Source organism: Rhagoletis pomonella, unplaced genomic scaffold (assembly GCF_013731165.1).
Source record: "Rhagoletis pomonella isolate Grant_MI unplaced genomic scaffold, Rhpom_1.0 Rhpom_scaffold_00001, whole genome shotgun sequence".
NCBI lineage: Eukaryota > Metazoa > Arthropoda > Insecta > Diptera > Tephritidae > Rhagoletis > Rhagoletis pomonella.
Window position 1 is genome coordinate 72,262,071 of NW_023458555.1, and position 10,361 is coordinate 72,272,431.

At 37.1% G+C, this 10,361-nt stretch overlaps 1 protein-coding gene across 1 annotated transcript in view; it reads right to left on the bottom strand.

Annotated features, from left to right (window-relative positions):
* The window catches only part of LOC118733129 (tachykinin-like peptides receptor 86C), a gene marked incomplete at its 3' end in the record, with an annotated part of 215,040 nt that overhangs the window by 710 nt on the left and 203,969 nt on the right, over nt 1-10,361 (bottom strand).

The following is a 10,361-nucleotide window of genomic DNA, read 5'->3' on the forward strand; positions in this document are numbered from 1 at the left end:
AAATATTTTAAGATCGAAAAAAGTAATTGTTGAAAAAACTGCTAAACGATCAGGTAGGATTTCCTTCGCAACGGATTTTTAAACTATGAAATAGCTGGAATAAGATGCGGTAAACCATTTCATTAGGCATTTTCGTTTGACTTCTTTTTGATTGAGGATAGGTGTGTCCTGTAATCAATTTATTTTTGGACGAAATTTCACTTTTGGTTTTTTTAATGAAATGTTTTAATGTTTTTTACGATGAAACATTTTTTTCTGCATTGTTTTCAATAAATAAATATATTTATACAATGCATTGTATGCCTGTTCTCAAAAACACTAAAAACTGGAAACAGTCTGTTTCTTCCGGTCCTGTTTTTAAATTTACAAATATTTTGTCTTAAATCTCATGACTCAATTATTAAAGGTTTTGTAAGTAGTTTTTTTCTAAAATTTAGCACTCCCACCCACAGGGATGGTTTATGGAGGCAGGAGAAAAAGGGGAAGAATTCAATCACACTTCCTAAAATGGGAGCTAAATTCCATAAAAAGGTGTGGATAATAGTGAATGGTGGTATTTTAAAACAAAAACGAAGCTTATTTACATCGAATATAACCCCCGATTGTTATTAAAAATAAATATTTCTATGTATATACCAAACTTGCGTACGTCAGATGGCGCATAACTTGAGAATGGATGGTCCACTTTCAGCTTTTTTTGTTGCATTTGTTTGCCAGATGATGGATGTGAAGAAGATATTTGGTTGTGGAAAATATGCAATATTTATTAAACAAAAAAAAAACGACAAATAAAAAAATTTGGAGCTTACGTTTCTTTCGCGGTTATGGTTCGATTGTTTCGAATATGGTAATTCGAATTCTTTGATGTCGCACTTTAAATGTTCTAAGGAGATTATACAACTGTCAGAATATTAACCATTCGCCGGGTTGCACGAAAAAACAATTTGAATGACTAAAAAGATCAAAATATAAAAAAATTTCAAAATATTCGCCATAAAAAGACGTTTGCATTGTTCAACTTAGCATTCTACTTTCAACTAATCGCTTTCAACAAAGTTGGTCGCCAGCCAACATTCGCCTCGTGCGTATACCTTTTAAGTGTGCAATTACATCGCGCCATTGAAAAAACCGAGCTGTCGTGTGACGTTTGGGCCTATGGAAGCGGTTTGGCAATTTTATGTTGCGTAAAACTCTCATTCGGAGACACCAGGATTGTGTTGTGGAGGACAATACCTAAATACCTTCGTTAGCTCATTTATCAAAACCATTGCACGGTTTTCTTTATAGGGACTTGGCAGAATCAAGAGGTCTCCACGAATACCGACAAATACATTTCGGCATTTAAGCGAATTTCGTCTCTTTAGCCTACATTGAATTTCTGTAGTCCAACGATTCTCACCCATTTTGTCTTGTTGGCGCCAGCGAATGAAGAACAAACATTTCTACAAATTTAAAAAGTAAAAATTTCACTACTAACAATTTAAAAATGTTCTTAAAACTTGCAAAGAAATTTGGAAAAGAAATATCACTGGTTTTGTTTTTAGGAGTAGGGTGGGAAAGTCATTGATAAAATTAGAGCGAGAGAAAGTTTTTCTTACAAAACCTTTCATTATTGAATCATGTTAAAATCTAACCCATGCGGTTGGAAAAACTCCAAAAATGTGTTTGATGCATATTATCATTTATATTCTCATAATTATTTGTCCTATTTCAAAACAAAAATGGTCTACAGGTGACTTTTGGTGTAAAAATATGACCATCGAAGGGTTAAATGCCAAGGTGGGCAACGAAGGGATCTTTGGCGCAGGTGTCGAAAAATTCAGCCTCCACATAGAAACGGCGGGCTGAGACTGATCGACCTCGCCGGGGCCCGAAACTTGGCAGTATGTAGTACTGGGTTCTAGCCAAAAAAGATCCATCAAGCTACATGGGTGTCTCCAGATCGAACGGGAAACCAAATCGAGCATGTGGTGACGGAAGGCATGCTTCCAGTGTTTTAGATGTACATACGTACACTCCGAGGGCCAAACATCGACTCGCACCACTATATTGATGCAGCCAATATACGACCCCACCTCGGTGCAGCAAAAAAAGGGCCCCCAACAATGCGAGGAAAGGTCAACGTCGAAAAACTGCAATCAAAACAGACGGCCAATGGATTCGCCGCTCGACTCTCACAACCTGCCGTGAAAGAGCACTCTTCAACAAACCGGCATACGCGAGCGGTGGAACCACATTTCTCGCTCACTACTGGTACGATGAGGAGTGTCAAGAAGCTGCAGAGAAAAATGCTGGAAATGCTGGCCGACAGAAAAAACACCCGACATTTTTTGCAGAGAGTTGAGCGACTTACGGAAGGTTACAAGACTCATGTAGGAACAACCATGGCGACCTAGTGACCGATGTGCAGAGCGTACTCAAATTATGGAGGGAATTGATTCGATATCCCTGCGCCCGACTATGACGAGGTACGAATAGCGATTATGCTGATGAAAAGTTACAAAGCTGTTTGAGCTGACAATTACGATGGCAGGAGCCAACAAGGTGCATGAGCGACGACTGCAATTCAAATGCGCTCTGCCCAATCCACAAGAAAGGCGACCCCGCCATGCGTGTCAACTACCGCGGAATCAGCCTTCTAAGCATAGGTTGTAGGGTCTTATCGAATGCATTGTGTGGAAGACTGAATACCACCGTCAATGAACTGATTGGGTCTCATTAGTGTGGTTTTAGACCTGGCAAATCCACCATAGACCAGGAATTCACAATACGCCAAATCTTGGAAAAGACCCGCGAGAAAAGGATCGACACTCACCACCTATTTGTCGACTTTAAAGCCGCCTTCGCAGCACTAAAAGGAGTTGCCTATACTCCGCTCTGTCTGAATTTGTCATCCCCTGAAAACTGATACGGGTGTGTAAAATGAGCACATTTAACTGATGAAAACGTATATTGTTTTTAAATTGGATGTTTACATAAATCTTATAGTAGCTTTCAGTTAATTTTGAGCTTTTTTGCAGTTTTTATACCGCTAAATAGCACATAAATTACGTAATTCATGTAGACATATTAATATTTCGTTCAATATTTTGTTTAAAATACCAGACATCCTGCAAATACATTAGAATACACAAAAGGGATTTCACTACCAATTGCCTACTTTGCGTACTTTTCTACTACCATTTTCGAACCAAGGGATTTCATTCTTCCCCCTCCGTCCTTCGTGAATACAACCTTTTGTAAGGGAGTGTCAAACCGCGGCTGTCAATAATTATCTAACCTTGTATTATTGAATCATGGTTGAGCACTACCACCAACTCTGCTTGAATTGGGGAAGACCTCGGAGCCGTTCGCCACGAAACGGGGTTTCAGACAGGGCGACTTCCTTTCCTGTGACTTCTTTAACCTGATTTTGCAGAAGATAATAGAGCTGCAGAGCTTAACCGCTCAGGAGCAATGTACTACAAGAGCGTACAATTGCCGGCTTATGCAGATGACACTGACATCATCGGTAAGAAAAACCGCGAAGTCTGTTCTGCCTTTTCCAAGTTGGGCAAGGAAGGAAAGCGAATGGGTCTGGTGGTAAACGAGGACAAGACGAAGTATCTCCTGTTATTAAACAAATAATCAGCACATTCGCACCTTGGCACCCACGTCACTGTTGACAGTTATAATTTCGAGAAAGTAGAGAATTTTGTTTACTTGGGAACCAGCATTAACACTGATAATAAGGTCAGCATGGAATCCAACGCAGAATCACTCTTGCGCAAACAAGTACTACTTCAGGAGTAAAGTCCTAAAGTCGAGGTACGAAAACCACAATCTATAAGTCACTCATCATGCCCGTGCTGGTAAAAGGCGCAGAAGCATGAACAATGAGAACTTCCTATGAGGTGGCCCTTAGAGTATTCGAGAGAAGGATTTTGCGGAAGATTTACGGGCCTTTACTGTTGGCGACGGCAGACGATAGAACGATGAGCTGTATGAGCTTTACAACGACATGGACATAATGCAGCGAATTAAAATACAGCGGCTCACTGGCTTGACCATATCGTTCGGACGGACACCGACGCTCCAGCTTTGAAAGTATTCTGGCTTCATTTGGCATTTCCAATTGGCGTCAGTTGGCACAGAAGAGAAACGACCGGCGTGCTTTGTTAACCTCGGCCAAAATCGCTTTGGCGGCCAAATAAGAAGAAGAAGAAGAGAATAGAAGTATAACCTTATCAATCACAAATGTTATAATCCCGACGAAATCCTTGGCGGTGGTACCGGGAGGCGAACGGTACATGACGGTAGGAAGTTTAGTTTAGGTTAAAGTCTCACACTGACGGGGTTAGGCTTTCGATGCTTCCTCCTTGTAAAATAAACATGCGCAGTAAAAAGTTAACTATTTAAATCGACGAATAGTTTTATATCACCTTTTGTGAACTTCTGTTCATGTGTTTTTGTATAACATATTTACCTCTATTGGTTACAATAATTTTAATCTATAATAAAATTTTTTAGTAAGTTATTGGTTTTAACATTTTTTTTTGTACAGGTCCCCTCCCCCCTAAATTTCGTTCTGGATACGCCCATGTACACGGGTATCACCAGCAAAGAATGGTTCCGCGAAAACCAGCGGAGTTGAGCTTATTTAGGAGAATATTATGGTCAATCATATCAAATGCTTTTTATATATCAACAAAAAGACTAGCACACTATTTTTTTCAGCAATTGCCTTATATATAAACAAGTAAAGAAGTATAAGTTCGGGCGAAACCGAACTTTATATATCCGGCGCAGGTATCAAATATCGTCGTTTCAATTTTCTCTGAACTACTTTTGCATGATAAGTAGGGGTGTTTAATCGACTTCAAACGTTTTCTATAATATGCGGAGTTACACTTAATGATATAACTGAACATAGTTGGGTACAAATCGATAAAGTGGTCACCGAGGTACACCTTTGTAGTTATAAAGTGGGCGGGGCTACGCCCAATTCCTAAAAGTCTATAGCAGTTATTTATTGTTAGGAGATTCTTTTAGCTATTAACTTGGACTAAATTAGCGTCCTCAGTTATTGAAATATCGGAGTTTTCGTATTTCTGCAATTTACCGTTATACGGGAAGCGGGTGTAATTTTAGTCCGATTTGAATAATTTTCAACAAATTGCTTTTCCGTACCAAGGTTATTAAGTGCACCGAGTTTGGTAGAAATTGATAAATCGCTTACCGAGATACACATTTGTAGTCACAAGTGGGCGGCGCCACGACCATTATCCAAAAGTTAATAATATTCAAATTGTTCGATAAGTGGTTATTGTAACCATCGACTTTAAGTGAAATAGCTCCAGTAGTTACTGATTTATCACAGTTTCCGTATTTCTGTAAATTACCGTTATATGGCAGGTGGGCGTGGTAATTGCCCGATTTCAAGGACTTGGAACAGATTTTTTAGCTAGACCCTACTCAAGCCTCGTACCGAGTTTTGTGAGGATTGCTGAAGCGGCTACTGAGATACAGGACTTCATCATAAGTGGGCGGGGTCTAGCCCAAATACCGTTATATGGGAAGTGGGCGTGGTTAGAGTCCGATTTCGCCCATTTTCAACACCAACCTACCTTGGATAAAGAGCAACCTACATACCAAATTTCGTTGAGATATCTTAATTTTTGCTCGAGTTATCGTGTACACGGACAGACGGACAGATGGATGGACGGACGGACGGACATACAGACATGGCTTAATCGACTTCTCTTTTCATTCTTATCATTTATGTATACATTTGCCCACAAGGCCGTATTAATCTTCGTGATTGGGATAAAGAAAAATTCTTTGGGTGTCCACACCAAATTTTGGCAAATACCCAATCGTTTGACACTGCCTTTAAACATGTATTTATACGGATGTTTTTAAAGAATGAACTATAAAAAAAACGAACCAAAATTAAATAACAGCAAAAATAATATTTTAAAAATTGTGAAAATTTGGTGCGGCTATAGTTAGTTCGACTACTGTACATAACTTTACAATGATTACTCGGCCGTGCTATCATAGTAGCACAATGCCACTAAGCGCATTTTAAAATTTTCAGGCAATAGCCTCATGCGATTATCGATTATATTTTTTGTTGTTTGTGTGAAATATTTTATTTTTATCAGTATTTTTCTTTTAATCAAAATATGTTGAAATAAGTGAAACTAAACAAGTAAGAAAGTCTAAGTTCGGGCGGAGCCGAACATTAAATACCCGGCGCAAGTATTAAATATATGTTTTTTACCTTTCCGAAAGCTACCGCTACATGGTAAACCGGGGTGCACCAATTTTGAGTAAATTAGCGTCCTTAAATTTCGAAATATTGAAGTTTCAAGCATTTCTGAAATTTACTGTTATATGAAAAGCGGCCGTAATTTTAGTTCGATTTCAATAATTTTCAACGTTTTGCTTCTATGTGGCAAGCACAATAACCACACCGAGTTTGGTACAAATCGGTAGAACGGTTACCGAGATACATATATGTGATCATAAGTGGGCGGTGTCACGCCCATTTTTCAAAATTTTATCCTAAACGTATTTCTTGGTAAAGAGTTGTTGCAAACATCAATTTTGAATAAATTAGCTTCAATAATTACTGATTTATCGAAGATTTCGTATTTCTCTAAATTATTGTTATATGGGATGTGGGCGTGGTTATTGTCCGATTTTAAAAATTTTCGGTCATATCGTGTGTTATACGAAAATTAACAACCGTGCCAAGTTTGGAAGAAATTGGTGAAGCGGTTACCAAGATATACACATGTAACCAGAAGTGGGCGTGGCTACGCCCATTTTCCAAAAAATTATAATATTATTATTTTTCGTCTAAAACTTATTGTAAATATCAATTTTGAGTGAATAATCTTCAGTAGTTTCTAAAATATCGCAGTTTTCGTATTTCTGAAAATTACCGTTATATGGGAGGTGGGCGTGGTTATTGTCCGATTTTGCCTATTTTCAATACCATCCGTCCTACGCCAGAAAGAAGTGCACGTACCAAGTTTCGTTAAGATATCTAAATTTTTACTCGAGTTATCGTGTGCACAGATGGACGGACGGACAGACAGTCACCGCTTAATCGATTTCTCTTTTCATTCTGATCATTTATGTATACATTTGTCTATATCTATCTCGATTCGTTTTGCCTGTTAAAAACAACCGTTATGTGAACAAAGTTATAATACCCTTGTGCACAAGTGCGCTCGGGTATAAAAAAAAAATTGCCACAACCCAACAAACACAGCTGCTTTTAAATAGTTGAACTCCACTGGTTTGAAGTTTTTGAAGATTTTGATCCAGTTTTAAAGTAGGGGTCTTCACACCGAGCTTAGTACTCGGTGTTCGGTAATTTTTCCCAATGTATTTTGTTTGTGTAAAATAATTTTATTATCGGTGTACCGAATTATCGGGAAGGAAGCTTGATAATTTTTCTGCTACTTGGTAAACTGCTATCAGCTGTTCGATATTAATTCAATTTTAGAACCGCCCGCTGCCGAAAGGCATAACGCATATGGGTAAATAAATTTCCTTTTATTTTCTGTTACAATTAATTTTTTTTTAGAAAAAAAAGCTACGAATCCGCTGTTGATAAACATAGTTTACTAGGCTAACAAAAGAAAACGGAAAAGGACGTTCACAGTTGATACAATTAACGAGTGTCAACCAGTGATTTACCAAAACTATCAAAATAAATGAATAAATGAATACCCTAGGTTTAACATTAGCATTTACTAACTGATAGATAATTTTGACCGAACAAATTCCCTCTCATACTTTTCTGTCTCTTTCAAATCAGTGGCAGTTGTGCAAATTAACTATTTGGTAACAATTCTAGAACAAATTTAATATAACTAAAAGCACTGTTGTAGAAAAAAACTAGATAAATGAATGGTTGTATTTTGGATTACGTTTTCCTGTAACAATTTTTTTACATACATATGTACATATGTAATTTGGAGAAAAAACTAAAATAAACAAGTAAGAAAGTCTAAGTTCGGGCGGAGCCGAACATTAAATACCCGGCGCAAGTATTAAATATATGTTTTCCACCTTTCCGAAAGCTACCGCTACATGATAAGCGGGTGTATAAATATTAAGTAAACTAGCATCCTTAAATTTCGAAATATTGAAATTTCAAGCATTTCTGAAATTTACCGTTATATGAAAAGCGGCCGTAATTTTAGTCCGATTTCAATAATTTTCAACGGTTTGCTTTTATGTGGCAAGCACAATAATCATACCGAGTTTGATACAAATTGGTATAACGGTTACCGAGATACATATATGTGATCATAAGTGGGCGGTGCCACGCCCATTTTCCAAAATTTTATCATAAGCGTATTTCCTGATAAAGAATTGTTGCAACCGTCAATTTTGAATAAATTAGCTTTACTATTTACTGATTTATCGAGGATTTCGTATTTCTCGAAATTACCGTTATATGGGATGTGGGCGTGGTTATTGTCCGATTTTAAAAATTTTCGGCCATTTGGTATGCTGTATCAGGGTCAACAACTGTGCCAAGTTTGGAAGAAATTGGTGCAGCGGTTTCCAAAATATACACATGTAAACTATAAGTGGGCGTGGCTACGCCCATTTTGCAAAAATTTTTAATATTCTTATTTCTCGTCTAAAAGTTATTCTAAATGTCAATTTTGAGTGAATTATCTTCAGTTGTTACTAAAATATCGCAGTTTTCGTATTTCTGAAAATTACCGTTATATGGGAGGTAGGCGTGGTTATTGTCCGATTTCGCCCATTTTCAATACCATCCGTCCCACGCCCAATAGAAGTGCATGTACGAAGTTTCGTTAAGATATCTCAATTTTTACTCGAGTTATCGTGTGCACAGACGGACGGACGGACGGACGGACGGACGGACGGACGGACAGACAGTCACCGCTTAATCGATTTCTCTTTTCATTCTGATCATTTATGTATAAATTTGTCTATATCTATCTCGATTCGTTTTGCCTGTTACAAACAACCGTTATGTGAACAAAGTTATAATACCCTTGTGCACAAGTGCTCTCGGGTATAAAAATCGTCATTACGGGGAAAAAATCGTTAAGTCGTCATTGAGCTAAAAAAACGTCAAAATGACGACGAAATCTTCAATTCGGCAACGCTGGTTCACATAACGGTCGTTTGTAACAGCCAAAACGAATAGAGATAGATATATACAACTGTATCAGTGTGCAACCCCCTTTTTATTTTAATGTGGTAGAATCAGCAAAAAAATGTGGTAGATTTGAGTAAGACGCGGTAGATTTTCTAATTTATATTTTTAATGGGTGTATACTAGGGTGGTCCAAAAACAGTAAAGTCGGAATTGTAATGCTCTCACCCCCTAGGATTGTTCTTTATCGAAAAAAGTATACCCCTATTTTTTATTTTGAAATCAATAAATATTTAGAGGTCGCTCAAAGCGCTCAAAGTTTTCCATGTATTTTTATGTGGGAAAAATAACATTTTTCCTAGAAATGGTATAGAATTGTTGCAAGTCAATATTTTTCGATCGGAAAACTCTAGTTCTCTTCAGGAGACTTTCAATAATAATACCCAATTCTTTATTTAACCATATTTTAATACCATTGCATTTTTCGGGGTTTTTTGGCGGCTCTTTAAATTGTAGTTGCAATGAAGAAATGGTTAAATATACTGGTAGAAAAATATTGGTTTTTAACTATTCTATACCATTTCTACGAAAGGTGGTTTTTCCACATATAAAATACATGGAATACTTTAGGCGCTTTGAGCGACCTCTAAGTATTTTTTGATTTCGAAATAAAAAAATAAAGGTATATTTTTTCGCATAGAGCAATCCTCGGGGGTGAGAGCATAAGTATTCCGATTTTACTTTTTCACATGCATTTTGGGACCACCCATACACATAGTTTGTAATTAAGAATTAAGTATTTGGGCGTGTTTAGCCCGACTTAAAATGTCTACAGTTCCTACTAGCAACTAATTTTATTAAGTTGACAAAATGTACGATCCTTTAATAAACTTTTATTTTTGCGGGTGTATAATTAAACCATAAAGCGGAACAAATACATAACTACTTTCCATTGCATAATACTTTAGCAAATATAATTAAGCGGATTTTTGGAATCTTAAAGAGTTTAAGCACAGATATATTTAAAGCCAAATTCATGATATACATTTTCAAAAAGGTATTGATTAATTTTTATATTTTTTATTAGGATTGAATTGCAAGTATGTGGTAGATTTTATCCTTTGTGTGGTAGATGTGGTAGAAACCCAAATTTTTAAAAATATGTGGTAGATCTACCACATATGTGGTAGAGGCTTGCACACTGAACTGTATACATAAATGG